We start from the raw sequence: 24,241 nt of genomic DNA on the forward strand, positions 1-24,241 counted from the left end.
CACTTACCCCTTTTACTGAGTGTGTCCCCCTCTCAACACGGTGTGAAAACAAACTGGACAGCCTTCAGGATGCAGGCAAAGATACAAGACAAGATAAAGCGTCACACTTGTATTCAACACCCAACATATCTAGCTCGTTTCATCTGTTTATTCGTGTTAGTTAATGCCTTTGGCTCGAACAAGTTCTGCTAAGGATTGTAATGGTGTGTGACTCAGTGTGTGCCCTTTTGCAGGCTCATGCTGAGGCAGTATACTTGTGCTGGGTTGGAGAGAGGAGGGGCCATATCTGACCATTAATATTTTGTTCAGCTGTCAAGCTCTTATTAGTCTATTTTGTTATCCACAGTGTCTATACACTTAACTCGGTTCTCAGCCTAAATGATCCACATGCACCAGATGGAGTATCTTGCCTGTTTTTCTCTGACATGCAATTTATTTAGTACGTCTTTTATGACTGAATCTATAATGATGTGATAAGAGGAATAAAACCAAGGAAACAATGTGTTGATTTTGTAGCCGCAATTTTATCAAGGCTTTGATGCCCTCTATAACCAGCAATAAGGCAGGTGTGACCGATTTATATATATATGACCTAGGTCATCAAGGGTTAATCATTGCAGGGTTTACCAACCACATTTACCAAAGGTGCGCTTTTGTGTTTCCTATTCTCTTCCATAATCAAATCCTACATTGCTTTGTCAGCTTCAGGGGGAAAACAACAAATCGTATACCTTTTTTTTTTTTATTAAGAGAATTTGGAAAAGAAATCCACTAAATGCTTCCAGGCAAACGCATATGAGCTCACTACGTGGGAAATCAGAAATGGGAACTTGACTTTTCCCTGAAGCTCACTGCCTCTCCCTCCCCTATTCCCATCCACTTTTTTTTCTTCCTCTCACAGTTCCTCTTCAAAGTTCGTTGAAAATGATCTTGGATATAAATAGAAATTTTCTACTACCGATTCGATCCAGAAATTTGGCTTTTGAGTGCATTTTTATGTAACATTATATGCATCAATCTTTCATCTTTTATAACAAAATACTGGCACTGCACTCTACTGCAATGACCCACAGACAACCCTTTGCAGACAATGTAACAAGAGCCTCATTTTGAGCTACATTTTCCTTGCAATTATTACTCCAGACAATCCTCTGGCTTGTGCATTCAGTCACCGGTGAAGAAAATCCCAGCACAATCACAAACTGTTGCTAAAAGTCACGTAATGCTAAATCTTTATTATTTACATGTGTTATTGAGATAAGATAAGATAAGATAAGATAATCCTTTAATAGTCCCACAGAGGGGAAATTTGCAGTTGTACTCAGTTTAACATTCCAAGACTTTGCTCACCATTTTTATTTTTTGCAGTAAATATATCTTAATAAAATTGTCTTATGAGGCATGCAAGCATTTAAAATTCAAATTCATCAAAATCAACTCAAACATGGTCTAGCATTTCTTTTAATTTCGGCTTTCTTGTGTTCTCTTGAAAGCCTTTGCTGTGTGTATTATTCTCAGTTATTCTCTGTGTTTTGGTTTGCTGAACAAACTACTGTGGCAACACTTTTGTTTTTACAAGGAACTTTTTTTGTTACTCCCAACTCCTTTTCTTCAGCATCGAGATCCTACTCCTGCATTGCCAACAACGTTCAGATTCAGATTCAGAAAACTGTATTTATCCACGAGGGGCAATTGCAAAAACAACTAAGCAGCATGACGTTGAAAGTAAAGAATAAATGCAGATAAATAAAGCATGTATCGTATATACAAAATATATAAAATATAAAAATATCTAAAAATGTAAAATAGAGTTACTGTAGTGGCATAAAGTGTCAACGGTGTAATCAATGTAAACAATGTAACGGGAGTATGGAGTAGTCTGGGGGGGGGTCTGTGGATGTGGGGGATGGTGTTTAGCAGCTGGAGCTATGAAGCAGAGTAGCTTTAGGGACAAAAGTGGCTATCCTCCTCTCAGTCCTGCAGGCGGTGCAGCGGAGGCGCCTCCTGGAGGGGAGCCACTGAAATGCAGAGTGAAGTATGTGGGAGGGGTCCTTGATGATTTTAGCTGCCTGGCTGAGGGCCTGTTGGTTAGAAACCTGTGACAGAGTTCTGACCGGCAGGCCGATGATTTTGGAGCATAATGATGCAGTGCTCTGCAGTCTGTTCCTGTTCTGGTGCTGAGGGAGTGGAACCAGCAGGTCATGGAGAAGGTCATGATGCTTTCATGAACATGAAACATGTACCCTTCCTTTTTAACAAAACATTTGGCTAACTCTATGTATACTGACTCAAAGCCCACAACATGCTTCTACAACAGAAGTGTGACTTTACAGAATTGTTATTTCTGTATTTACTATGTGTCATAGCAGGTTGTGGATAGGATATCATTATCATATATTGCACTGCTGCCTCATGCTGAGCATGATCCAGGTTTCATATCTCTATCAGGTTTCATCACACAGTATGAATGTTTCTGAATACCAAGCAGACTAGGACATCAGTAATACAAACTGGTAACCTTCATTGGTGCTTAATGGGTCGGTCTGTGGTTTATTAGGGTTGAGGAGCAAAATAAGTCTTTTCCTTCCATCACCAAAGCCTGTGTTCAACCTCTTACTTTCCCTCCCTGCCCTGCTTCATTTCATTGTTCACTCCTCTATTGTTAAAGATTTGATAGTGAAATAGTCAAATCTTTACAATGGTATTTAAAAAAAACATCTATTTAAAGAAATATAATATCGCAAGGTAAGACGGTGAAAAGAGCACAACAGAAAAAGAAATGGAAAAAAAGGCTAAGGAGGGAGGCGGTGATGTCACAGCATAGGAATGCAAGCCATGTGGGCAGCAACTGACAGTCAGGAACCGATGAAAAGGACACAGGGCGGGGGGAGTCAAAGTGTCGACATAATGTATGAATGTCTTGAGTTACTAAATAAGAAAAAAATTATTTGTTTTGCAACATTTAGAGATTTTTTTGCACTTGGAGCCCCCAATGCACCCAAGGGGTTAAAACCCCAGCAGCTGGTTTTAGGATCACAATAAGGGTTAGGCATTACAGTATGTCAGCGAATGTGTATATAAACTTAGCTTAATAGGTAAGGAAACATTTGTGTTTGGTAGATTATTGTAACAATGCGTCTTGGCAGTACTTTAAAAGTATCATATGGGAACATGTATTTGTTTATTGTATCACACACACACACACACACACACACACACACACACACACACACACACACACACACACACACACACACACACACACACACACACACACACACACACACACACACACACACACACACACACACACACACACACACACGGGGTTTCCCAGGGGGGAACTCAACCTGTTCCTCCCAGCCACTTATTTCATGTGTTCTTCTCTCTTGTTGACTTTGTCAGGGTTAAATGAATCACCACAGTGGGCATGCAAGTGTGTGACTGTGTGCTCATTTGTATATGACCATGTTGCCATTAACACTGACGTAACAAAAGAAAAGAGAATCAGGCTTGAAAGTAAGTTAATAAGGGAAACTGGGCTGCAGTATTTTTTTAGTTCACACACCAAATATGGACACACTCTGTGTCCTTTACACACAAACACACCCACTTTTCCACTGTGGCAGTACTTTGGTCATGAAGGCATTTCCTAAGTCTCTTGCATCCTTTAGAAAAGCACAATCCTAAAATCAACTGAGAAGGCAATTTTACGGAGAAGGTTTCTTTTGAACGGAAGGAAACTTTTGTTTAGCCTGCTACTAAGGGCTTTAGCTTATGCTTTATTTTAAACTTGTGTTTAAAATAGGATGTTTTTAACAGCTGGTACTCTCGGTGTCAGACAAATATATTACAAGATTAATGGGTCCGATGCTCTGTAGTGTGGACACACATGAATCTGTCCACAAATAGCACATGCAGTTAAATGGGTTAATATTTAGGTATGTAAAGTTAAGGTTTGGTGGATGAGTAAATTGAGGCAACTTGCCATATGTGAATAATTGCCAAATTACTTTTTTTTGTATTGTGTGATGCAGTTTACCAAAAATTATAGGAAGTTAAGCTATCTAGTATTGAATTAACTCAATGAGTAAAGTTTATTTTTATAGTTCTTTTCTCAGGTTGGAAGCAAAATAGGGCCTCCAACCAGCCCCACATGAGAGAAAGAGCATAAAACAGAGGGAGCATAAAAGCAGACATAAAAACAAATAGACATAAAAACATACAACCAACTCAGAGTCTAATCGAAAGCCAATAAAATCCCTGGTAGATCATTAGCTCTAGAGAAATGGTGTAATAACTATTCATAACTGATTCAAGACTTAAAAAAGCCACTGCAGGAAGCAATGGCTGAAAATAGTCTTTATTTTCTAATCGTTGTTGCTCGCCTTCAAAAACATAAATGTATTACACACACATGAAAGAGTTCTGATGCAACGGTGTCGACACCACTCCAACAACAACATTGCAGGTTGCGACTTATTAGGCAAATTGTTAGAAGTGTTCATTCTCACATGTTTTAAATATAAATATAGTGCATGCTTAATGTTTATCCAGCAAACATTCTATTCTACAAAATCCTCCAGCTCTCTTTTCCACCTCCCACCATTTTATCTTTTCTGTTTTTTTTCTCTGCCACATCTCCCTGCTTCCTGTCCTGCTGTGCACAGAGGTGCACCTGGTTTTATTTGTACTTATCAGGCCTAAACTGGAGATGAGCTTGAACATTAAAACAATGTTGCCTGCACTATACAGACCATTCCATGAAACACAATGCATCACCGCAACTAATATGAGCTTCTTAATTCCACTAACTAACCTGGGATGCATGTAAATGTGTATATTGATATAACGTTTAAGTTTAATTTAACTTAAAACCTAAGATAAAATGCTCCAATGTTCTTTCTCTGCATGCGTGGCCAGATGAATGAGGATTTCAAGTGGGGTGTGTCAATTTGACTTGTGTTCTTATGAGCTCTCTGGGGCCCCCACAACTCACAATGACATGCAGCCAATGTTTATACGTCATCAAGTCAGTTAGGAAATATTTAATTAGAACTGATTGATGGCAAGCAAAACGGACACATTAACAAGGATCCATTCCAAAGTATTTGCATAGCATTTAAACAACTTTGTTAAGATGCTACGTTTCCAAACATTGAATTTCCTGTTTACTCTGAACTCTGTGTGCTTTTTTATCAGTAACAACAGCTAAGGTCTGGTACGTAGCAAAACCAGAAAATTAAAACCAATGGATATAACAGCCCATTGCTTTCTGCCTGTTAAAGAAATGTTTAATTTATACCACTGTAGTGTTTTCTCCCTCTTTTCCATTCTTCTTTTTGCCTTTGAAAATGTGACAGAATGAACTCAAATTCACTTCATACATGTTCTGCCATCAACCAGAAAAAAGGGCTTCAGCCTCGTCTGTTGGCATTTACAGCCGTACCCTATGGTGCGGCGATGGCCTCCAGTACAACTGTACGAAACCTTTTCATCAGGATTTGTCATTCAAACAACATATTAATCAGGTTTGTAAAGCTGTGTTTTTCCATCTCCATAATATTGCATCTTCTAGACTAGATTACTGTACACCACGTCTCTCCAGTGTTAGCGTCGCTCCATTGGCTACCCGTAAAATTCAGAATCCAATTTACCATTTTATTACTAAAAAATAAAGCCCAAACGGCTTAGCTCTGCGATATTTGCAAGACCTGATAGTACCGTATGTTCCTAACAGAGCTCTCCGTTCTCGGAGTGCAGGTTTACTCCTAGTTCCTAGAGTATCTAAATGTAGATTTGGAGGGCGGGCGTTCTGCTATCAGGCACCATTACTATGGAACCAACTTCCAATCTGGGTTAAGGAGGCTGACACCACCTCCACCTTTAAAACTAAACTTAAAACCTTTCTGTTTAGTAAAGCCTATAGTTAGTGTTAGTAAACCTTTAGTTAGTGTAAACTCTAGTGTGTTAGGGCTAGTAGTTAGAGTAGGGCTGGGCGGTGTATCGAGATTTTAATATATATCGATATATTTTCAAACGCGATATGGTACGAAACAATATCGTTTATATCGATTTAAAAAAAAAAAAAAAAAAAAAAAAATTTAATTTTTTTTTATTTTTATTTTTTTTTATATATTTTGATATAGCTTATTTTGTGACAAATTGACTTGAATGTTTTATTTGAGATTTGCACAAATGTTTTGTCATTTGCACAACTGTCAACCTCAGTGGAAAAGTCTGCCTGTTACTGTCTACATTGTATTAATTGCACAGTGTATTTTAATTTAATTGTTATGCAGGAAAGGGATATTTGTTTTATTTTATTCAAGAAGCATTTTTATTCTATATATGCAGGCAGTTTATTTTTATTTCATTTGTTTTATACATTTTGATATTGTGCAGACCTCTGTTAATAAAGGAACCTGTGTGACATTTGGCACGAGGCTTTGTATTAAAACTGACTGTTTTTTTAAGGGTTTGCCTCAGAAAAAAATGAAGCTAACAGAGATGCTATGCTATAATGCTTTGGGGGAAACCCCAATTATGGCACAGAAAAAATATCGAGATATATATCGAGTATCGCCATTCAGCTAGAAAATATCGAGATATGACTTTTGGTCCATATCGCCCAGCCCTAAGTTAGAGCTGCAACTATAGAAACAAGACTATGGCTACGTTCACACTGCAGTTCCCAAGTGACCCAGATCCGATTTTTTGCTCATATGTGACTCAGATCCGATTTGTTTATGACAGTGTGAACAGCACAAGTCACATGGAATCTGATCTTTTCAAATCAGATTCAGGTCGCTTCCATATGTGGTTCTAAATCGGATACAGGTCTGATGTTTTGCAATGCGACCTCAGTGTGAACAGGCAGGTCGGAATTAATGCGACTTTGACGTCACACGCAGAGCCCCGAGCCGCGGGGAGAGACACGGGAGACGGCGGGGGTCCCTCCGGGCCGCCTCCGCCTCTCCTCCTCCCCTCTCCCGCGCTCACCTCTTTATACGACCTCAGATCAGACGAGACAACCCGCTGAATTTAAGCATTACTAAATAAAGAAGCCAAGGATTCAAATCAGCGAAGCGGTCGTGGTCGCATAACCTGCCCGTTTTACAACGAGCTGGACCGTGTGTTAGGTGATAAACCCAGCTGAACGCCGGAGAGCAGAGCTGACACTCCGGGGAGCGGAGCTAGAGCCCTGCTATAGCGGGACTGTTTTCTTCATCCCGCTCCCGCTGCATTTCTGACCATCCCGCACCCGCAACGTGTGTGTTCCACTCCCGCCCGCGCCCGTAGTGTTTACATCCACTCCCGCCCGCTCCCGCAAAACTCTGAGAATTCATGCCCGCATAATGATAGAGATGCAAGAGAAACGTCCTTGACAAATCTATCTGATTTAATGTTAACATGATAATTGTGGAGCTTGATGGATAATTGGCAGTTCACAGGCACCTGTTGGATGCAAATCCATCATTGTCATCATCACACGCCTCTGCGCATGCGGGTCAGTTCAGGGCCGCGATGCGTTCACACTCGAGTCGGATATAGGACACATTTTAAAAGATAATGTGAACAGCCACACAAAAAAATCGGATATGGGAAAAAATCGGAATTGAGCATTAAGGACTGCAGTGTGAACGTAGCCTATAATAGTTAGTCTCAAACATAGCTTCAGCCTAGATATGCTGCTATATAGAGCTACGCTGCAGGGGGCACCAACATGATCCACTGAGCACCCCTCCTTCTCTTTCCTTTCTTCAGATCAACCCTCAGTTATTAATTAGAAGAATGTCATAACCATCATCGTTCTCCATTGTTCTTGTAGTTTGTTGTGCTGGTCTGACCCCCGCCCACGGTGTGGAAATATTTCGGGTTCAAACCGAGCGATAAGGGTGAACCACTGAACCCAGATGCACCGCAGTCCGAGCGGTGTGACAAAGTGAGTCTCGCAAAAGGAGGCAACACTTCAAACTTGTCCAAACGTTTAAAGGACAACCACGCGGACTTGTTCCCCGACTTCAGTCAAGAACGACAGCTGATAACTTTGTTCACCAGTTCACTGCACTGTCATGTCAATGAAAGAAGTACAGAGCCTCTCCCAGCCCGTAGTAAACCTACAGCAGCCTACATACAGAGTTAAAACATGTCCATGGTTAATAAATGCAATTTTTAAAATATTTAAATACATTCCACAGACTAGAATATAACTTAAATATATTTGTATATATTTTAATATTATTTATTGTTTAATATATATTATAAACCATTAAGGCAATGAATTATTATTATATTGAAACACACTTTGGTAAAACATTCCATTAGCCCACAATATCTAATCCTATCCTACAGGACTGTCTCAGAAAATTAGAATATTGTGATAAAGTTCTTTATTTTCTGTAATGCAATTAAAAAAAACTAAAATGTCATACATTCTGGATTCATTACAAATCAACTGAAATATTTCAAGCCTTTTATTCTTCACAATCACAAAAAAAAAAAAAATCACAATATTCTAATTTTCTGAGACAGTCCTGTAGATGATAGAATGAGCCTCAATTTATTTTTCTAGTTATGCCCATTTAATGTTTCATGTGGCCTATACTTTCAAAACAAAAACCTTTTGAACAATAAGAACAAGTAAAATAAAGCAATGGCATTCAAATTAAAATGACCATGTTAATTAAAATACTGTACCCCCTCCCTCCCCCAATTACAGAAGTCTAGTGCTCCTTGCAGTATCTGTGTATTCCAGCATCAAGCTGTGCATCACGTGTCTTCAGCACATCTGGGAATATCTGCAGTCCAAGGCGTTCTAGACTGACCGAGGAAAATGTAGACATTCTTGTTTTCTTGGCTAGGAACCTGAAAAATTAAAAACAGTGATAGCCCGCCAGCCACCCTAGGAGGACTTTTTGCTGCTACAGTATTTTATTTAACATGGTGACTTTAATTTGAATGGCATTGCTTTATTTAACTTGTTCTCACTGTTCTAAAGGTTTGAGAGTGGTTCCACCTTTTTACAAAAAGTATCGAAAAGTATCGAAAAGTATCGAAATAGATATTGGTATCGGTATCGAAACAGAAATTTGGTATCGTGACAACCCTAGGCTGCAGCCTAGGGGCCCCACGTGTGGAGGGGCCCTTGGATTAGTCAAACATGGGTCACTTCCATCCAATCATTGGTTTGATTTGTTCCGTCACAATGCTGTCACCTGTCAATCTAAATTCTGATTTATGGTTCCGCGTTACACCAACGCAGAGCCTACGGCGTAGGGTACGCGGCGACGCAGCCCGTATGGTGCGCGTTGCCGCGTACCCTACGAGTTTTTACCTGCCAATGTTTATGTTATGTTCATATAATAATTCCTCAGCGGTCATGTTCTGGGTTTCTGGAAAGATACTAGAGACAACTTGTGTTGTAATAGACACTATATAAATAAAATTGAATTGAATATTTGAATACATACAAAATAGGGGAATAAATGGACCAGATGAAGGAAAGATAGATGAAAGTTAAGAAGAGCCCAGTTTCCACTGAGTGGTTCGATCCAGATCGGTATGGTCGGGTATGCTATTTAGGGGCTTCCATTATAAAAGGGTCCCTTACAACCAAACCAAACCCCACCATTTCTGGCCCACGTTCAGTTGTAGGTCCATAAGAAAATGGTATGGTACTGCTCCCGGCGTACCACGATACAATCTTTTGATTGGCGGACAGAAAAACATCACTGCCCAAGACAAAACCAAGAAATGTTCTTCTCTTTTCAGCTGCTTCAGTTTGCTGCCTGCAACTTTCACTCATACAAAGTGGCATGTTTTGTACATTCAAGGAACCAAAAGACAAGCAGAACAAAAACAACCTGCTTGATGACCTCCATTGTTGTTTGTAGCATAACGTTTGTTGTTGTGGCACTCGTATGACACCACACTTGGCATTCGGTCTTAACCCCTTATGCCCAGAGACGGTCCCACTTCCTATCCACCTGATAAGCCTGGACCATTCTAACCCTTCCAAACCATAGTAAATGCTTGTCTCAATGATAACGCCATGCAAGTCTAAGTACACACAGCCGGTACAGTGAAACTGTGAATGGCTCATTAAATCAGTTATGGTTCCGGCTCAGAGGGAACAGGGCTAAAGACAACTCCCCAGACCCATGATTTCCTAATTAAAGTGCACTTGAATTTTCAGTATACATCCAGAGAACCTGATTTTATACTGATTTTAAGGAGTGAACAGCATGAGTGTCTTCACTGCAGAAACATAAAACACAAGTTAGGGTAATGGGAATAGGGGAATTACAAAAAACTGCTCAACATGATGGCAGCCTCTGACATGTACACTAATGTATCATTAGCAGCAGCATTTCTAACAATTAAAGTGGATATGTTCAAATGCATTCATATCCCAGCATAAAGATTTATGTGTGGGGCTCTCAGATGTTTTCAGTACAAATTGTACTGATTCAATACACTTGTAGATGATCTGAGGCACAGTAGGTTTTCCATTTAGCATGAAGTCTGTGTTACCATCTTTTTAATAACTAACCCTACTGGGAACAAGATCTAAGCTACACACACGCACACACGCACACACGCACGCACGCACGCACAAGCCAGTCATTCTCACATCAAAATTACTAATTTTGTGCTAATCCAGGAGAAACTACAACATCTTATTCCAGAAGCTTCATTAGTGCTTCAAAGTGCAAAAGTACATTAGTTTGAAGGTACATTTACTGTCTACATTTACTGAAGGTACAACTACAGTCCTTGACTGATCATTAATTTTATATTCAATATTTATGTATTTATTTACCACCATTAAAGAACAGTAAATAAAAATTACTTTGTGAATGTTTAGTAAACACCAAAAACATTAAAAACATTTCTTCTTCTTTTAAAAAAAATTCAAAACAAAGAATTGATAATAACCAAAAATAATATGCAGAATATACATTTAAATAATTAAATAATAACCAAACTGACCAGAGACTAAATTAATATTGGACATTCCCAAAACCTAATTTTCTTTACTGGAATTATTTTTGCTTTTTTGAAAGTAATTGATCAACGTATTCGGAAATTAACCTGAGGAAATCATGTGCACCCACAGTTTGATATGTAAAACCAAAAATAAACAGCACTATTAACAGTAACTGCAAAACTGTTTAACATAAGTGCCTATCTCAAAGATTGCAGAAACCTGGGTTTCCAGGCAGATTCAATGCAGATTGGGAGTGAGAAAGAGTGATCCGATTCACTCAGCAACTTCCCTTCACTATCAGTGGCAACAGAGTGAATCTGCTGCTGCTCAAGAGCATGCTAGCATTAGTGCCAGCATAGTTTAAGATTTATTATCTGAGGGCACGTCCAGGCAAGGAATCCATGAATGTACATTGCTCAGATACCTGTATTAGACATCAGAAATCTGCATCAGTTAAAGTCATTCTACTCTTATTCATCACCTGTTGTTTACATTCCTGCAGAGCAATTTAGCTATTTTATTCATTCTAATGTCATTTTTTACACACCCCCAATGTTTTTCTCAACAACCCTGCAGATCTTGTCTTTCACACAGTTCTATCATTTACTCTTTCCATTCCACTCTCCGGCCTCAAACCACACTTTCCTGTCCTGTTACTGACATTGTTCCAGCTCCAAGGGAAGACTAGGTTTAAGGTGAAAAAAATAAGAAAGAGAGTCTTAACCAAGGACAATGTATTATCACTACAACCAAAGCAACAGAAAACACACAACCTTTTAAAGTAGAACAATTTCATTTCACAATTTCATTTCATTCATCAACTCTCCACAGAACTTTGATACATGAGACATTAAGCAAACAAGATTACTAACTAACAGCAAGATGACAAGCACTCCAGTTAAAAAACAAGAATAAAAGGCAGACAGAAAGAAAAACTGTGCCAGCAGAAGTAAACAGCACAGGGATGACAAAAGGTCAGCTGTTTTCATTAGAACTTTATTGGCTTGCTAAAATGTTAAGCATTAATCCAACGCAATCAAACAACGACACAGCCATAAATCTTTTTTTCAGCAAACACAGAGTTTTCCTGGATATTATCGATTATCATTATCAGTATCGACAAAATAATGGCATACATCAACTAGGCTTGGGCGATAAACCGAAAATGTACCGTTACCAACATTCACTGGGATGACCTACATCAATTTTCCCATGTCGGTAAATTCTGTGTTTTGATAAAAAAAACAAAATAAACATCTTTTTGTCTGTTTTGACTGTGCGCTGATAGGCTAGTTTCATTCCCCTTTAAAGGTGACCTATTATGGCATTTAATGTATATTTTAAACAGGCCTTGAATGTCTTAAAAACAATCTAAAGCTTGTTTTTTCTACATAAATCATAAATCCAGCCTGTGGGCCCTGTCACTAGTTTTACCGCTTCTAACCTCATTTTCTGCGCCTCATTTTTAGGGAAGGGGGGGGTATGATAATGAGGCTCTGTGCTGATTGGCTCCCTGAATGACGTGTAGCAGGGGAGGAGAATAAACCTTGCTCCGCCAGAGCAGCCCGAGCCTGTAAATTATCACAACACTGAATTTTCACAAATGGAAACTTTATTGTTAAAAAAATAAAATATGAGTTGTATATAAATAACATTTATGCACTATTTAAGCCGGATCTACCCGGCGGATGCTGAATGCTGGCCCCGGAGCCACGCCGGGCGCCCGGGAGCAGCGCTGCTGGAGCAGCGCGCATCACCGCGGCTTTAACGGGGGGATCTGACCGGTTCCGACCGGCCGGGACCGCAGGAACCGGCCTGGACTGGTAGCAGGGACTCCCGGGGACCGACCAGCCGAATTTCAGCCGGATCTGCCCGGCGGATGCTGCGCAACGGGCGCCCGGCGCACAGATCCGCTCCGGGGCGCATCCGCGGCGCATCGCACGTTACCGGTGATCAAACCGACAGATTTGCCTGAAAACCTCGTAGGGTGAAGCTGGTCCAGCCTGGGACAGACCCCCGAGGACCCAGCTCCCAAACCGCCCGGGAACCTGGATGATTTAACCCGGATCCGCTCCGCCGCGGCGCCGCGTCCGACTGGCTGAAGGAAGCACCGCTCCAGCTCCGTAGAGAGCTGGTTGTGGGCGTGGTTTCAGCAGCGGAGGCCGAACCTCTGGAAATCTGCTCCCGTCGTGACGTCACGACGGGAGCAGATTTTAATCGGCTCAAAAAAAACCATGTGACACTGGGGGACTCTGTCCGGCGGGGGTCAGAGACCTTGCAGAATTCCATGGTATTTTGTCTCCCCTGTGTTGGCAGGGTGAGGGGAGACCACTTTATATATGTTAAAACAAGAAAAAACGTGTTTTTCACAAAAGGTCCCCTTTAAGACAAGCGTGTGTGTCTAATCAAGTGACTCCACCCATCTAGTCTGACATACAGTAACAGGGCTGTCTCGTGTGAGACTCGCGCATTTCAACAAGTTCACGCACTCTGACGCCACACATGGCATTTCTTATGCTGAGAAATTAACTTCACCGTGCAGAAACTCCAACGGCTCATCTTACAAACGAGTCACAGCACGCTGCCGTGCGCTGAGCTCTCAGCTCAGAGCAGCTGTCTGGAGTTACCAACCAATCAGCCAATCTGAAAATAGAATATTTTTGTTGTCGGCTAAGGGTTAACATACATTTATCTTTATCGAGGTAAAACTGCCTAATTTATCGTGATATTGATTTGAGGTCATATCGCCCAGCCCTGACATCCACCATGATGTTTACATTATAAAATAATATGATGAAATTTTCTGTCATTCTCAAGAACATAAACATTAAGACTGTATGTACAACTTCAGGTAATCTTTTTCTCCCTTCACTCTGGGACGTTATTCCAATAATGGATGCCGCCACATCCCCACCCATCAAAACTATGGATGTATATGGACTGAGGAGACGGCTCATCAATTCAATTATTGTACAATGATCATCATTATTATTATAAATATTATGGTGTTAAGTAGGGCTGAACGATTTTTGAACGTAATCTAATTGCGATTTTTTTCCTCAATATTGCGATTGCGATTTAATATGCGATTATTTTTTCAAGGTCCTGTTCTCATGCATTTTTCAACTACACAAGGAATAAATCTTGTGTAGAAAAGTCTTTTTTATAATAAACAATGTCAGATTTATTTAAGCACAGATTACAACAATAAAGAAAACAAATCTGTGGCTTTACCTTTAACACGTCTACACACGTCTGTACACACCAGTGTTATGGGTCGTTCTCTCTGAACCCAATCACACGACACCAAACCGGGTTAAACTTTAGCCAAAACGAGGCGTAGTTTAATAGAAAAACACAGAAAAACTCCCACAGGGAACAAAAAAACCTTCCTCACAGGAAACTCAGAACGTCTTCACAAGTAAATCACAGGGAGAAAAAAAACCACCAGCAAACTAACAAACAAACCAACAAAGCTCAGAGTTAACAAAACGAATCAGCAGTGAACAACTGGCAGCCCCGCTGTTTAACCTTTCCTCCTGAAGCCTGAATTATGGTTCCGCGTTAAATCGACGGCGTAGGCTCTGCGTTGGTGTAACGCGGAACCATAAATCAGCCTTGATGAGCTGACGAGCTGCAGGTGTTTATTTGTTTATTTGTTTATTTGATTGGATCCCCATTAGCAGCTGCACAGCAGCTACTAATCTTCCTGGGGTCCACCCATAAGTTCACATAGAGTAATGAAACAGTTCAACTAAAATACAAATTATCGTGATAAGGAAAAACTTACACTAATGATGACAGCAACCATTGCAGCAATAATTAAAACTATGATAACAATTAAGTAAAATTACAAAACAAAAAAACAGAAGCAACAAGAAAAAAATACTACCCAATAATAAATAAATAAAATGAAACAGAAATAATTATCTCATACATCAACTTAAGGAATAAAACAGTAACAATAATCTTAATCATCATCATCTGCGAGTGTGTATGTGTTTCTGCCCGTGCCCTCGTCGTGTGCATTCTACCTATTACTATATATTACTATGGGCTGTCAGATGACATTTCAGTGTGTGGCTCACAGTGACTCCACTGTCCGCGCCGCGCGCCCGGCTCGTGCTCGCCGCCGCGCGCCCGGGTCGTGCTCGCCGCCACGCCAACTCCGCGCTCATATATTTGATACATTTATAAAGCCCATATATTTATAAAGCCCCGCCTGGCCGAGCCCTAACACTGAGGCCATGGTAGCCATGGTTACGCAGCGCTGTGACTTGTTTTCCCAGCCGGCTCTGCTCTTCCCGCTCTGCTCATTCGCACAATACATGACCAGATCACGTGACTGGTCAAATCGCAGCCTTTGCAGTTAGAAAATCTTGTTTTGTCACATTGCGATATTATCGCAAATGCAATTAATCGTTCAACCCTCGTGTTAAGCGCTTAAATAACATCAACAGATTTTTGGGGAAAATCTGAAAATATGCTTTGATAGGCCGGTAAAATATCCAAAATGTTACAAAAAGACAAACCTGCTCAACGAAGCATCCCCAAAACAGACCAACAGCACACAAACATTCACAGAGCTCCTGCCCTGCTGGCTTGGAAGTGCACACAGATGAAGTGTAAGACCAGATGAAATGGGATTACCATTTATCTTTTTAATCTAAGTGGAGGTGTGGAGGTGTGTATACAACAGAGAAGGATTAGGATGTGGGTGAGTCAGCACTGTGGTGCATAAACATGAACGAGCAATTGTGTCCTCAGCTGGTGTCGAGCACACGTCCTCATGGAGTACTCAGTGCAGTATGAAGCCGCTCAAAGTGACTTATGAGGCAGATTGTAGCAGCTTCTAAGGTATTTTGTTTGTATAATATATAGTTAACATCCATCTTACATACACAGTGTCCCTCAAAAACCACAACAATGAATATATCACATAGCTCAACTGTTTTGGTTGAATCTTTGGCATGTCTGCAAGAAACAACTATTTTATGAAACCCTTGTTGCAAGTACAATAATTATAGTCATTTGAAGACTTCCCATCTCTTCCAACGCATCTATGAAAATGACAGTGAAGCTAGTCTGGTTGATTCATATGCAGGGAAGTTTCCAGGCCAACAAAAGTCAAGGCTGTAATAGCAGGGCAGCAACCACAGAATAAATTCACTCAACATTTATTCCCAGCAGGGTGGTGCTCATTGTACCTCTTGGCTAGTTTTAGGATGTGGGAAAGGAGCAGCTGCAGAAAACTAAGCATGCTTACACACTCTGTTCAGTGTTTATCCACAAACACTCCAGTAAAACATACTCATACCTATAGTTACCTCTATTCTGCTAGAACATATCAGCATAACTTCAACACAGCACACTTGATACATTCTCTATCCCTGTAACAAATTACAGCAAAATTATGAAGAGTCTCTGTACCGTTGACAGTGTACGTACATCCTTATTAACTCAATTAAAATGGCAACTGATTAGTCTCAATTAAGGTATACTGTATATTCCACAATGTAAATACAACCCCATACGAAAAACTGAGATCATGACACTGAAAGAGTGAGTTCAATCAATCTTCACTGAGCTTCATAGCATTTCATCAATTGTATTTTATTACCGGACTTAACTGCCCTTGTACTTTACCTGAACTGATCTAAACACTAATCATCTATGAACTATACACTTGTTTGTTTCCTGGTAGTTTTTATATGCTCTCAGCTGTTACTCTCAGTTGTTGTAATAATACAATAACTATCAGTATCTGTATTTCAAATACAGATAGGACCCAATTATGGTTTGAACTTTGTTTTCACACACACCCTCTCCATTCTAGCTTAGATAAATGACATAGTGTCCTTATTTATTCAACAAAACTGTAATCTATCTGTTATTTGTCAATATCCGCCTCATTTTCAGACATGAGATGGTCCAGATCGTTTTTATATGAATATATTAAATTAACATAGGACCAGGTGTACTTTCTTGTTGCTGTGACTATATGTGTCACAATGAAATGTTCTAAATGAAAAACTTCAAGTGTAGTGTCACCAGGACAGTGCTCTAGAAAAACTGCTTAGATATTACACTCCAATTTCATGTGGAACCTTCACAATGTTCCACTAAGAATTTAAAAAATAATGACTACATTTATAGATAACGGTTTTTGAATTGTGTATCAGCAGTCTCTCATAAAGACTAAAGTCTTGTGACCGAGCCTTACCATGTCTCCAGAAATTACTCCAAAGGCAATGAATCCGCTTTTAACTGCTCTTTTATTAGGACCTTATGCACCTTGTTCCCACTTTAGTGTGATGCACTATCTGTGCGTGGCGTTATCAAAGCAAAAAGTCCAAAATCCTAGCTGTATCTTGGTGTTCTGGTTTATACAGCAGTCCAGTGATGCCAGGTTTCTTTTTTTTTTTTTACATGTCCCAGTTAAAGTGTGAGACAAGGAACAACTGGCCCTCATCGATATGAGCAAGTTATGCAAGCATAGTAACTTTATATACACAGAATTACTGGGAACATTTAATCCTTTTCTCGTGGTCGTACTTGCTCAATTCAAAATGTAATATATACACCATAATTACATATTTTGGCCAAACATTTAAAAGTTATTTAAAAAGTGGCTTCAGTTAACAAAAAGACAGGAATTGGTGCACTGGCCTGCCTCCACTTGTAAGTTACTAAACCCACCCAAACTGTATCCATGAATGAACTGAAATAACTAAATAAACCATTCAAAGATAGTTGGAACCCCAAAAAAATTCTGCTGTAGCCATTTATATTAGAGAGTTCCCTGTTGGCCTTGTCCTGACACTGCGATGATTTAACATCCACACTATAGCATTTTTAATCAATTAAAGCTGCAAGCAGCTTTTATCAGGCCCTTGGACCTATAGCCACCGCCCTCCGGGTGACACCACATTCCGGGTCAAATTCCCTTCAAAGAATGCTTCTCTTTACAAAACAGATATTCTTGTATAATGGTTTAAAATAGTCGTCAAAATTCAACTGTTTACTGAAAAAAAGAATCATGAATATTTTGACATATACGTATATTATATTTCTACTAAGTTTGACGACAATTACTGAAATATAACTCCAAAATTAAAATACATCACTGTGTACTGTTTGAGCTCATTAAATCCTGTGAGTTTCATTCAGATCAGTCAGTGTAAACAGTGTTTGTGATGAGTTTCTAAGTTGAACAAACAACGCATGGCAGAAATATGATCATCGGTTATGAATTCATATTTAAAAAAAATATAGAGTAATTACGCTCTTCTATATTGCAGTGTATGAAATATTTGCCTTTGTGAAAGGGATCTGAGGGATCCCTTTCACAGAGGGCCCTAATACTCAGGCCCTAATAATAATCATCATCATCATCATCATCATCATCATAAATAATAATAATCATCATAAATAATAATCATAATAGGCCCCTGCACCCTCAGTGCTCAGGCCCAAATGACAGTTGGTTGGGCCATATCAGCAGTTTTACAGATTTTCAAGTTAAAGAAAAATTGCTTCCTTGTTGGGGAAGTGTTTTTAATTACAATACTGCAATTTAATGTATTTTTAAACATTCGAATTCTATACATAGTCGATCCAAAAAAACAAAATAACTGTTGAATGTCGCAAAAACCTATTAACGCTTTCATTAACTTGTTTTTCAGACATGCCGATAGTCCCGTTTGGTGCAAATTACTAATGGATACACTTTTTTCATATTTGCATGTCTCTGGCATCTCTTGATGTGATGTAATCGGTCAAACTCTGATGTTATTTTGTGACTCATTTATATGATGTACTTTGGCTATAATGCAACCTAATCATTCTGCATTACATAAGGGCTTTGCATTTGAATAATTATTTGTATAAACATCCGCTTACTTCTGTTGACTATTTTTGCAAGAACAGCAACCGGCGGTCGCTATAATTTGTCCAAAACTATAGATGTTTTCTTGTTGGAAGTCGAGAACTTTTTCTTCTATTCTTTGAAGAGATGTCTCACAAGATGAAATATGGAGAGTTACAGGGATGCGGAGCAAGAACTCGGAGAGCTACAATCATAAAAAGATAAGGAGAACACTGTTGCAATTTCAGAATTGACACGTCTGTTTTGCGAAAAAGTGTAACGGTAACCCACTTATTGTGCAGGAGGTAAGGTACACCCTGAATAATACTGCAATCCATCACAGATTAAGAGTACATTTATGAAACAAAATTTGATCTTGCTGTCACTGACCCAAGGAAAGAAAACCCTGAGACTCCCCAAAAGCACCATTACCAGTTTAGATGCATGTCCGGTTTCCAGGTTCAGCACTGGCTACTTAGCCACATCTTCTATCATCTTTACAAATGAAGGAAAGGGGACTGTGTGGCAATAAGACAGAAGCTAAGCCATGACTATAGTCTTTGGGTTTGACACATCCATAACTGGGGCAGCAAGAAAGCAAAAACAATATTCTCCAAAACGCCAAGCTATTTCTTTACAATCAATAAATACTTAGCATTGCGTTGGTAAAATTACTGTTGGTATTTTACCAGCTAGGCACTAAAATCACTACTTTTGGATATGTGGACATTTTTTTTTTTAGCTTGGTACAAAATATAGAAGTACTGTTGTCCAGTTTAAGACTAAACTTTTCAGGGACACATTTTGTTCAAAACCCATACATGCAACCTTTATTCCACACATGAATTTAGTATTAAGTATTTAAGTATTTATAGTGTAAGCTGTAAATATTTAAAGTGTAGGCAACTCTTCAAACCATAGACTGCTCCCTTCCAGATTTCAATCACTAAACCAGTGTTTTACCCAGGTCTTTAATTTGTATTATGTGTTAACTTTCATCACCAACACCATCCTTTAGCTGGCTTCCACAAATTTAACAAAACAGATCCAAGGTCATTAACAGGACAGGCCCATCCAAGCATTTCCTATGGCAAAGAACATTCATGTGAGTACACGTGCATGTATGACTCTGATCTTTCCTGTTGAGGGTTTAAGGATGTGCAGATGTTGGCATTACCCAGTCAGGTGTGTCCCATGGGCCTTTTTCCCAGGATCCACCAGACATGAAGGTGAGACTCGGAAAGCCTTCACCCTATCAACACATCTGTCACACATCCGCAACAATAGAGTTCTCAAAGTAGGGTGAATGAATAACAAAGCTTTTCAACATTTGTGATCCATAATTCCTTTCTGTTTGCTATAACTTATATGCAAAGTGATCTGTAATAGGGATCCGTTATCATGACAATGTAAGACTAGTATTTAAATCAGATAAATAGTCAAACATGCTGAAACTTGTAAACTCAATCATATTTTCTCTTTGTGAAACCCTTGAAGCTCAGGGAAAGAATTGTGGCAAGATTGGCTAAATTGCCTTTGTTTTTCCACCTATAATTATCTTAATATTCTAAAACAAACATGCACATTTCACAAACCCCAGTATTGTGTCTGAGTCTACATAAAGACACAATGTCAAAGGAAAAATATCCATCCATGAGGTAGAAGGCACAACTTTATTGGAAAAAAGGTAAGTTGTTCTAACCAAAAAACTGTGCTGCCACACTTGCTGCAACCCTGAGCTGCTGTGAGTCGCAAACAAATACTGGAACTTGGTACTAAGATTAACAAATTGCCCCCAAGTTTTTGCACCACATTATTCCAGTGAAACTAAATACATCTAACCACACAGTACTCAAATGGGGGGCTTCAGAAAAATATATTGACAAGGACAAATCGAGGTATGTTTTGTCACTGGTTGGACAATGGTGCAGAATGACAAATGCTAATCAATGTGCAATAAACAATCTTTTTGAAACAGCTATAAAGGTTCTTGACATTATACATGAAATCAACCCATGTTTGTGAACGTGATGCCATCTTTCCAGTCCTGTTTTATAGCAATCGTCAATGCCAATGACATTGACATTCAAAGGAGCATACCAAACTCAGAGCAGAGACATGGTTAACTTGACCCTTGAGAGTTTTCTTACCCATGTTTATATGGATCAGAGTTAGCCGTGGATACCAGCTCCTACAGCCAATCTACACAAGAGGAGCTGCTGAGGAATTTCTATGACGGAACCTCCCATTTCAAATGTCATTTTGGTGATGAAATCAGAGAAAAACACTGCGTTTAGGTGATGCTGGATTAGTACTAGTTAGAACAAACTGCTGATTGCTTCACAGCATGATAGATAGATAGATAGATAGATAGATAGATAGATAGATAGATAGATAGATAGATAGATAGATAGATAGATAGATAGATAGATAGATAGATAGATAGATAGATAGATAGATAGATAGATAGATAGATAGATGACTGTAAATAACACCTACTGAATCCAATCATAAATAAAGTATTGAATTATTTAGTCTTCAGAAAAAATTGGTTTTAAACACGCAGGAAAACAGACAATATTGTTTTTTTTAGGACCATGCAACTTTAGGCTAAACCTCAGATGCAGGTGAAAGTAAATGAAAGTAAATGTAGATGTCACGTGACTGCCTCGCGTCATGTTAAGTTTATAACGGGGTTAAAGCTCAGATAGGTGCAACCATAGACACATATATATATATATATATATATATACACACATATGGGTGCAACTGTCCCTCAAGTCTGGCCAGTACCGACCATTTTACACACACTGAACTCCTTTAAACGTTCAAGCTGTGCATTTTCAAAATCTCCAGTCTGCACATCCACCCCTGTCCCAGTAGCCTACTGGTACTGGTCCTGGTCCTGCTTCACCACTGTGAAGCTGCTGTAAACTCTGCCTGACTAACGTCTGCCTAAAAAACAACTTAAACCTGAAAGATTTGATGTTCTGAGCCACAAATCCAGTTGGTTGGTAGTGAAAGTGCCAACTAAAGAGACCGGTTCACTGAGGCGTACAGTAGGTTCAACTAAACTAAACTAAACTTACCAGCAAATCTTTTTGATTAGTTTTTTTTCCCCTCAAGAGGGACACGCAGTGGTAAGCTATAAACGCGCCACAATGCGCAAAAGCATAACTGTCAAAATGTTACTTGCACATGTAACAAGTAGCTACAACACTTTTTTATTTTTATGTATTATTTTAAGTATCCAAACCGACCAAGGGTAAGCAATAACCGGCTGAAGAAAATACCAGCGAAGACAAACGCAGACAAATCAAACCCTCGCTTACCTGGGAACTCTAGTCCTGGAGACTTTTACCGTCCAGACTCAGACGGATCGGGGGAGAGTTTGACTTCAGTCCTTCCGCTGCGTCACTGTCAGTCTCCCTGTCATGGTGAGAGATACAGCCGGGCTTTTCCTGGTTCTCCTGGTCCTCCCACCACTCCCACCACTCCCAGCGCTTCTTCCACGGTGGAATCTCTCCTGGGCTTCTCCCACCCCCCTAGTCCCACACACAGCCCCTCACAGCAGCAGTTACACGGAATAAACGGTGTTAAAGTGGTGAATGTGGGACCAGTTCCCCTCAACCCGCGGTGGGACCGATGTGGCAATTTCCCCCTTCCTTCTCTGTCATTGAAGAGCAGCACACCCTGTAATACCAGGAAGTTTACAAAAAAAACCTCCCGTTTCAGGGTTGATGTGAGTTTATGTTTGCCAAATCATTTTTGAGGGAGGAAATCTTTTTAATATTCTTGTCTATTGAACAAAAATGCTGTTGTCTTCTACTGTCCCCCACCAAGTTAATGCTGGGCTTGTATGGAACAACATACACCTTTTCACAATGTCTGCTACTTGCTCATCAAAGCTAAACTAGCCCGTTTACAAACGTATACTGTAGATGTTTTGTTGGACACTGCACAGGAAAAAAAAGTGTTGAGGTTGGAATCAATCGTTAATATTTGGGAGCCACTCAGGCGAACTGCACTTCCGGTAGTAACCGGGTGTAGTCTGGTCTGCAGCTCCCTGCCTGGTGGAGGTGGAGGTGGAGCTGGACGGAGCTCTTCTACCATCTGCTGACGACAGAGTCGTCACTGCACCTTCCATCTACTATGGCATCGTTTTTTGTCACAACTGAGACAGACAGCACAGTCCTTTCCTCCACATGACCCACAGAAATTCACAACAGATCTTTTGATTTTGGTATTTCACTAAGTTGACTGATATTTTTCTAGTCTTTATCATCTTGTAACTTTTTTCATATAAAGAAAAATACCAGAATCATCTGATATCAAGCTTATTCACAAAGTTCATGCAATTCTGCCCTCCGTGATAATAATGATTGTTAGCAGTATCTAGGTAAAACAGAGTGAGAACAGTAAAGGGTGAACCAGCTGGGCAGCTGGGTGTTCATGCCAGAGCTGGACTGTAACACGGCTGCACTGCCAGAGGGGGGGGTGGTCCATTCACAACCAACTCACACACAGAAACACACACGTGCACACTCAAATTCCCTCACACACAATTTGTTTCTTGTTGACAAGGCCATGTCAGAGAGTCAGACGACACTGGACGGAAAGCTCGTTCCTGGCTCTCATCCTCCATCCTCAAACCCCAGAGCCTTTATCTTCTGGACTCTACTTCTGCAGAGTTAATATTAGGCAACATACCGACATAAGCTTTTCTCAGCTAGTTGATGCCATATTTTACCAGTTTAATTTAAAAACAATCACCTGATTTCACTGGTCTGATGCAGGGGAAGGCACACAAAAATTAGTCCAAAACGTATTTAGAAACAAAAAAGAAATGTGATGCCTATAAGAAGGATTGATGTGTTTGATTCTTAGTGGTTCAAGCTGCATCCAACACAGAACTTTCCCTGAAACTCATAGATGCAGAATGACCTGACCTAAGAGGAATGTGGGAAGAGGAATGTGTGAAGCGGTGCAGAGGAATGTCTTTGTCATTTCCTCCCATACAGAACACATACATGTACACTAGGACACATACATGTACACTAGGACACATGCATGTACAGGACACATACATGTACACTAGGACACATACATGTACACTAGGACACATACATGTACAGGACACATACATGTACACTAGGACACATACATGTACACTAGGACACATACATGTACAGGACACATACATGTACATGACACATACATGTACACTAGGACACATACATGTACACTAGGACACATACATGTACAGGACACATACATGTACACTAGGACACATACATGTACAGGACACATACATGTACACTAGGACACATACATGTACAGGACACATACATGTACAGGACACATACATGTACAGGACACGT

General features: G+C 39.9%; 1 protein-coding gene across 3 annotated transcripts in view; it reads right to left on the bottom strand.

The window, feature by feature from the left end:
- The window catches only part of LOC133441395 (unconventional myosin-Ic-like), an 80,969-nt gene that overhangs the window by 52,380 nt on the left and 4,348 nt on the right, over positions 1–24,241 (bottom strand). The window contains exon 1 of one of the 3 annotated variants that reach the window (XM_061718636.1): positions 22,193–22,500. The exons of 1 other annotated variant lie outside the window; for it this stretch is intronic. The gene's annotated coding sequence lies outside the window, so the exon portion shown is untranslated. Of the gene's footprint in view, positions 1–15,525; positions 15,548–22,192; positions 22,501–24,241 lie in introns of those variants that run through there. One more of the 3 variants, XM_061718637.1, reaches the window with a different exon arrangement.

The sequence above is a fragment of the Cololabis saira genome, chromosome 4, assembly GCF_033807715.1.
Source record: "Cololabis saira isolate AMF1-May2022 chromosome 4, fColSai1.1, whole genome shotgun sequence".
In the NCBI taxonomy this organism is placed as follows: domain Eukaryota; kingdom Metazoa; phylum Chordata; class Actinopteri; order Beloniformes; family Belonidae; genus Cololabis; species Cololabis saira.